Below are 8,111 nucleotides of genomic sequence, written 5' to 3'. Positions count from 1 at the left end.
CCAAAATCATCATACACAAAAGCTTATTCTAAGATATTATTGAATTTGGGCAGAAATAGAACAGTAGGTTTTACATCCCTGCTTGGACATAAAGATCATAATTCATGAAAGTCTCCATTACACACACACCCCTCCTGTGAAGATAAAACCAATATTTTACAGCATACTGTTACATATTGATTTATAGTGGGGTGATTTTTGAATTAATAAGAATGTTAGTGCAGCAAACATCTGACTTGCATCTGTAATAAGGCTAGGAGCAAATGCAAATTGACTGTAGCACAAGAACTTCTCTGCTTCTTTCACAACAGCAACCCACAAATGCAAGGAAAAACCAGCAGGGACAAACACACAGTATTTCAGTCTTCCAGGTTACTTGTGATAGCCGACGTACTGAAAATGAAGGGCATATTTCTGCTGCTTCTCCAGTTTGCAAGTGTTTTACTTCTGTTTTTAAAGCAGAGCATCTTTTGTATTTCTTCAGGCAGGGGCAATTTTCAAAATGTGTATGAAGTACTTAAAAGTAAGAAATGTGCCCACCTAGATCCTGATCTTGCAAAGAACGCCAAGTGGGGGAGGCAGGCAGACCTCTGAATGTCCTTGGAGCCCTACTGAAGTCAATAGGAGTCTACCAGCATGGAGTAGCTGGCAGAATTGGGGCCTAGACTAGAATCTAGGCTTGGAGAAGAAACAGGGTATCAAAACAAAAAGGGAAGGTGGAATGGTGCAGTTTACAGACAGCCTTTTGGACCTATAGCAGACATGTATTTAGGTAAACCCCAACCATCAGGACTAATTGATTTAAGTTTGCTCACTATTTCTGGTGAGAGTGAGAGCCTGTTTAACCTTTAAAAAGAAAAGGAATACTTGTGGCACCTTAGAGACTAACAAATTTATTTGAGCATAAGCTTTTGTGAGCTACAGCTCACTTCATCAGATTCATTCAGTGGAAAATACAGTGGAGAGATTTATATACATAGAGAACATGAAACAATGGGTGTTACCATACACACCGTAACGAGAGTGATCACTTAAGGTGAACTATTACCAGCAGGAGAGCGGGGTTGGGGGGGGGGGACTTTTTGTAGGGATAAATCATCACTACAAAAGGTTTTTTTCCCCCGCTCTCCTGCTCATTTAGAGGGACAATTTATATTTATCACAAAATAATATTATATTGTATGATTATTGGACCAAATAATACAAGGCCTTACAGCACATTTAAGAGGGAAATCATTTACTTTGTCCAATGAATGGAACAAACCTATTTCTTAATTTAACTCAAATAAAAGCTATGTATATAAACAAGCCAGCATTCAGCAACTGTTTCAAAATGCAGAATTTTAGAAGCCCTAAATCTCATTTTCCTCCTGCTCTTCACCCAGGGCTTTTGAATGTGCTGAACTACTGGCACAAAAAATGTCACTGGAGATGCCAGACAGCAGCATTCCAGTACCGTTATTGCACAGCTCAGAGTTTTACAGTCCATTTACCCCAGCTCTGTGGACAATCCCCGGTTTTGCAATTCAGCTGGTGACTTACTTGATATCTAAATCTATCCTCTGGGCGATGCTGGCATTGTAGACTGATGGACCACCTTTTATTGAGTAACAACCTTCTTGACTGAAAAAGTAAAAATTGGTAATCAAGCATACAGGGTCGCCAAACTTGTCAAGGATGGTCTAGATTTACTTGGTCCTGCCTCAGCATAGGGGGCTGGACTTGACTGCTTGAGCTCTCTTCCAGCCATACATTTTTATGATTCTATGAAAACAGCATGGAGGGGAAAACATGGGAACTGCTGCAAGATCATAGTCCTCATTTTCAAATGAGCGCAGTGGATGAGAACTCAGCTACCTCCAGGGCCATCTCTCTCTGCACCCCTCCAACATTACTATGATCAACAGGATCACCCTGGCCAACAAAACCTAGAATTAAAATGTTGAAGGCGAGAGGCATCAGCTCTTGGTTGTGGAACTCCCTGCAAGAGCCTGAGTTCAGATCATAATGCAAGATTCAACTCTGTGCACAGGCTTCCACACAATAATGGTTAAGCAGTCCAGAGACATTTGCAGAACCAACACCTGAGAGAGAGGAAAGGGGTCTCAGCTGAACCAAAACCATGATGCCACTACTATTCATATTTGCCCCTTCAATACTACAGTGCTGGATATGCATTAGGAATCCACACATACAGAGCCATGTGTACTCCACAGTTCAGTGGCTTTAGGATTACTCAATATTGGCTTGCAGAACTGTACTTTGTTTTGATTAAATTTCTAGCTCATGAAGAAACCTTCCTATGTGTCCATGTGGCCTACCCCCATTTTTTGAAATATATCAAATTGGGGGCCCCCCGCAACATCAACTTCTGAAGGTTTAGGCCTAGATGTTTGTATGCACAGTAAATCCTTCCTTTGCTGTGCCAATTGGCAGCACGCTGTTGCAGAGCAGGTTGGCTACAGCTCTTTTCTACAGGGAAAAACTGCTAAAGGCAGTTATTTGAACAATTTTGCAATGCTTCTTGACCAGATCATTTCTCAAGTGCAGGGCGGGGGGAAAGCAGGGAGGAAGAGAGATTCTCAAGAACCGAGATTTTTTTGGGAAGCAGGAAAGAGGCAGAAAAATCATCCAAGATTACATACAGCATTATTTGCAAATGGCTCATAAAGGTTTCAAGACTTGAAGCTCTGCAGACTTGACACACACCTTGCAGAGGATGCAGAACAAACTAGCTCCAGAGGAAACTCTAAAGATCTAAGTTGTTGGGAAATAGGGGGGAAGAGAAGTATGAACTGTGATGGCACAACCACCCCCCTGGAGAAATCAGATCTGACAAATATACCTTGTTTCATGATTAAGCAGGTCTGCAATACAGAACGCACACAGGCTTTTGGAGAGTCTGCTCTGCTTTTAAACAAACAATCCAGTGAGTAGAATTCGATTGTGGATTAAAACTATCCACTCAGATCAAGACTGCACCTACCTCCACAGAGATGCCTTGGTGGAGGATGAATCAAGCTGTAGTGTAGAGGCATGTTGTCCACATGAAATTAATGGTGGAATTAAACCAATTCTGAAGACTTTAGTTCAAGTGGGAGAAACCCTTTCCCCCAAGGCTCAGATGCAGTGGATAGGCAGCAGAACAGCACACTGATACTTCTTTCATGTTTCTGCCCTTATTTTTGTAGAATCTAAAGCTTTTAATTTTTTTTTTTTAAAAAGTCTCTAGCTACTTTGGTTGCTGAGTAGTCTTAACAACATGATGTTTGCCTGTGATTGCAGAAGCTGAAACAATAGCTCAGAGATGTGATCTGCTCCATTCATTTCAATGGGCACTCAGATGCCACAGCTATTACTTTGATGTCAACATCGTTAGCTCCTCAAAAGCACATAAGAAAACATGTTCACACTATGCAGATCTGCCCAATCTGCTGGGACTGACAGCTCATTTTGGCAACACCAGTGAGTGGGCTTGAGGGTGCTGCCATTTTTTTCCCCATGCCCAGCCAAGGAACCTAGCAGAGCCCAGTGGATTACCCGAGATCCCACAAGGGGGAGACAAGCTCAAGCAGCACAGCAGGGTACGTGAGACTCACCAGAGAAAGCCAAGCTAAGCCAAATGGTGTGTTCAGAAGCCACTGACAGGGAACTTAGCCCAAGGTGCCCAGAGAGTATGTGGAACTATTTTAAACATTGTTCACAGTAGATTTGTGCCAGTGTCTCATGTGCCTGGAGCCTAGAAAGGTACCACTAACTTTTTCCCCTCCACACCTTGACCGATTTCCTTTTGCAGTGAAAATACGACTTCCACTAGTCATTTTGTTCAGCTGGAGAAGTTTTGCGGGTGAGACACCAATTATACAAGCAGAAACAACATACACACTTTAGTTGTACCATTTTCAGTTGGAAAAAACTTTGCTTACCCATACTGATATTCAGAAGACCTTGCAATGGGATTATGATTAAAAAACCCTCAAAATGAACCAGTGACTGTTCTGACCACTCAACAAATATCACAAAGGAAAACTTTAGTGATGTCAGCAGCAGGGATTGCTGTGGAAAATGAGAGAATGCACACATAGGAAGTTGCATACAACCACCCTCTCAAATTCAACAGGGTCAGAGCAGGTCAGTATTTGTCAGAGACGTTCCAAGGAACAGTCTTGTGTTGTAGGAAGTAAAACAGGTGTTGTAGGGTCCATTTCTAGTTGGAAATGATGTTGACCCCGTTACTTGTTACTGAAGGCTCATCTACAATTACAATGCTGTTGTGTTGCTGTAGCACTTCTGTGCTGACACTACATAGGCCAATGGGTTCTCCCATCGGCTTAGGTTCTCCACCTCCCCGAGAGGTGGTAGGTGACCTAACACTGTCTATCCTGGGGACTTAGGTTGGCTTAGCTATCACTCAGGGGTGTACTTTTTCACACCTGAGTGAGGTAGCTGGGTTAACTTTATTTTCTAGCTTAGAAAGTCAGAACTTGCCCAGAACATCAGGAAGAATTCAGTGATGCGTAAGATTCTATCTTTGATATGAGATATAAAACCAATTTTCCCAGCACTTATGGTAATTGATGGTTTGATGGCACTCTTCTAGGAGTGGGGTATTAGACCAGGAATATGATTAAAATTCAGGCTTGGATAATTACATTATACCTAAATTCTTCCTGTAGCTTCATTTAGATACAGTATTCTTTGCTTTCCACAAATATTACTTTGCACTGTTAAACAGTTAGTGCATTGTACTCCAGAAGGCAGTTGAATTTCAGCAAAGGCAGAAGTGATTGCTCTGTATAGTTGGTAATTCGTTTGCTGGCATTGTGTAATGCTTTAGAAAAAAAGAGCTATAAAATGCAAGATTCTAAAGAGTTCAAATGCTAAAACTAACTTGATTTAACACTTGTCACACTTTCTGAAGGGGAAAGAGCTGGCCATTTGGGTAAGAGGCTAGAGACTTAGATTACTCAAATCCTCATCAGTACAAATGATTAACAAGACAAATTCACTTTAAATCAAGTTGTGTGTATAAGTAACATTCCTTTTTTTTTAAAAGGAGGAAGTGCACATATGTATTACAGTGAAAGTATCAGCAGCTATGTATATACACACACACTATATCATCTACAAGCCTAACACATTCTCCCCTCCCCACCCCGGCCACAAAACAGTGACATGTTATACTCCCATATGTTCATTATGGTATTTTCAGAATTATGCATGCATATGCATTCAATGACTTTTTAATAGAAAGATGCATTTCTGTCAGTGGACTTGCTCAATTACCTAAATCATTACTGTAAAGAATAAGGTGCCAACATTACAATTAAAAAAGGGGAAATTTTCTCCTTAGACACTTGAAGTGTTTTATTTCAAACAAGACAACACAGTGAAGTTAAAAGCAGTTTGGTCATTTCACAGTTATTCTTTAACACAATATTAATTAACCACAGACAGATATGCCATAAACATAACACAAGGCGAGTTGCAGGAAAAATAATTCTCATCTCTGATCCCTGCAATAAATCTTGGAAAAAGGCTTCCGAAGTGTCTTTCATCCAAATCTCCTGTCTCTTATGGCCCTGGAATGTTTACAGTGCAGTCCACTTCATGAAATTAACAGTAACATCCAGAACTGGTCAGTAAAACATGTGCAAGCATAAAAAACAAAACAACCCAAAACAAGCTCTGTATTTACCTGAGGCTGTTAAAGTGCATCCCCCTTTCTAACAGGAGGAATAACCCCTGCCACCTTTCCCTGCCTGCATATAAAAGCCACTCTCTGTCAGAGTATCTTAGGTTTATCCTCTCAAGAGGAGTCTTAAAATTTAGTTGTTTAAACCAAAAATCCCAAACAGCATGGTCAGGAGTGTGTTTTTAATTAAACTTCCATGATTCGCCACATCAATCTGAAAGATATGCTGTTCATTAGAATTGAAACTGCATTCCTCAATCAGATTTCTTATTTGTAACCAGCAAGAAACACAGAAAACTAGAACCTTTAAAAAAAATTCATATGACCCCCAGCATAGCATATCAAGGATCACTGCAATAGATCGGGGTGGCCAACCTGTGGCTCCGCCACATGCGGCTCTTCAGAAGTTAATATGCAGCTCCTTGTATAGGCACCGACTCAGACGCTGGAGCTACAGGCACCAGCCTTCCAATTAGCCAGGGGATGTTCACTGCTCAACCCCTGGTTCTGCCACAGGCCCTGCCCCCATTCCACCCCTTCCCTCCCCTGAGCTTGCCATGCCCTCACTCCTCCCTCCACTCCTCCCCCCCCAGTCTCCTGCATGCCACAAAACAGCTGATCAGGAGGTATGGGAAGGGAGGGGGAGGCGATGATCCTCTGGGCTGCCGGTGGGTGGGAGGCACTGTGAGTAGGAGGGTGTGGGGGGGAGTTGATGAGGGGCTGCTGATGTATTACTGTGGGTCTTTGGCAATGTTCATTGGTAAATTCTGGCTCCTTCTCAGGCTCCGGTAGGCCACCCCTGTGATAGATGGTCAGGATGGAAACAGCAAAAATAGAGCCTTTGAGTTTGAAAAGAACTGCAGACTTTACCATCTCCTTTCCTCATGTCCTTAAAGCCACATTAATTAGTTTCCAGCAAACATATCTGACTAGAAAATAGTGTATTGAATTCAAGTCTCCATCCAGTTGTTAACCCAGAAGTGTAGCTTCCAATGGAAATCTTCCCTGTACATGCACAGCCCTGAATATCGCAGCCCTGAACTTCAAGTTCCCAATGAAAAAGCACAATGGGTAAAATTAAATTAAAATGGAATTCCAGACCAAGATTTTTTTTTTCTCCAAACAAATGGAAGTCTGCTTTTTTAAAAAAAAAAAAAAAAAAAAAAATACAATTGAAGCAGGGAACCAAATACATAGAAAGCCTAGAGTAAACTTTCACAAACAAAAAATGGAGGGATGAAATAAGGAGTAAAAAGAAGACACCATTCATCATTTGAAGTAATCTAAAAACTAGAGCTCCCACTAAAATATTAAAAAGAGGAAAGGACATCTCTTTCCTTAACCTCATTACTACCCTCTCCCCATTCAGTGAAGAAATTTAAGCTCTCAAAGCTAAAAGAGGTTTTAGTCACACAGCCCAATATTCCTTAAATGTCTTTTTTCAAGGCACTCTATCCAATACCCCACAAGACTCAATTCAACTTTCAACCAATGGAAGGAAAAATATCCTCTCAGATTTTGGTATTAACATCAATCCCTGCCTGCCTAACCTTTAACTCACAGCTACATTTGTACAAGTCTCCTCATGAACTACAGCATATCACATGGCCATACAAGGAACTGATCTACTCCTTGGTTACTTGAGGATCTATTCTACATAACAGAGAAGAATGCTCTGCAAGCATCACAATCCTACTCCTATTTAATAGGAGTTTTGCATGGAAGCATGATTGGGGCCCAACTGCACATACATTCAAATACCACCTATCCAGAATGGATTCCCAGGGAGTAGAATGGAGAAAGGGGCAGTTAATTAGGTGCTCAATCTCACTTCACCTAGCTCAATTGGCAGTTTCCAATTTTAATTGTATTTTCATGTCTATTTAGAAACAAGCAGACATCATCTGAACTAGAATATTCTCTTGGTGGGTCCATGCCTTCAAAGCCTAAATATTTCTAAAGTCTTCTCTTCTAGAATTTAACATAACATTTAACTATTTGGAGATTTGCTGAAGACTTACACTTCTGGCCAGATTCTGCCTCCATGGCAGTTGTGGACAGCAGCTTCAGTGCTCCTGCCTTTTATCTGCCTAACAGGGTTTTTTTGGACTAATTTTTGGGAGCACCAGTGAGCGGTGCTCTCCCTCCCAAGCCCCCTCCTGCCCCCAGGCCAGTTTTTACTCAGGTATTGGAACCCACCCAGATTCTCCACTGCAGCGCCTCCCAGTTAGCTCCTCAGCACCTTTTAGGAATGACAAAGAAGCCTAAAAAAGCAGAGTATGAAATCCAAACAGTCCCCCAGCTGTGACCTGGGACAGTCCCCCTCAGGACTTACCCTGAGTCAAACAGGCATGGGGATCCTACCCACCAGAGCAACTGTAATTAACACAGCAATAATGGACCAGGTGTCTCTGGG

This window comes from Dermochelys coriacea, chromosome 6 (assembly GCF_009764565.3).
Source record: "Dermochelys coriacea isolate rDerCor1 chromosome 6, rDerCor1.pri.v4, whole genome shotgun sequence".
Classification (NCBI taxonomy): Eukaryota; Metazoa; Chordata; order Testudines; family Dermochelyidae; genus Dermochelys; species Dermochelys coriacea.
This window is presented reverse-complemented; position numbering follows the sequence as displayed.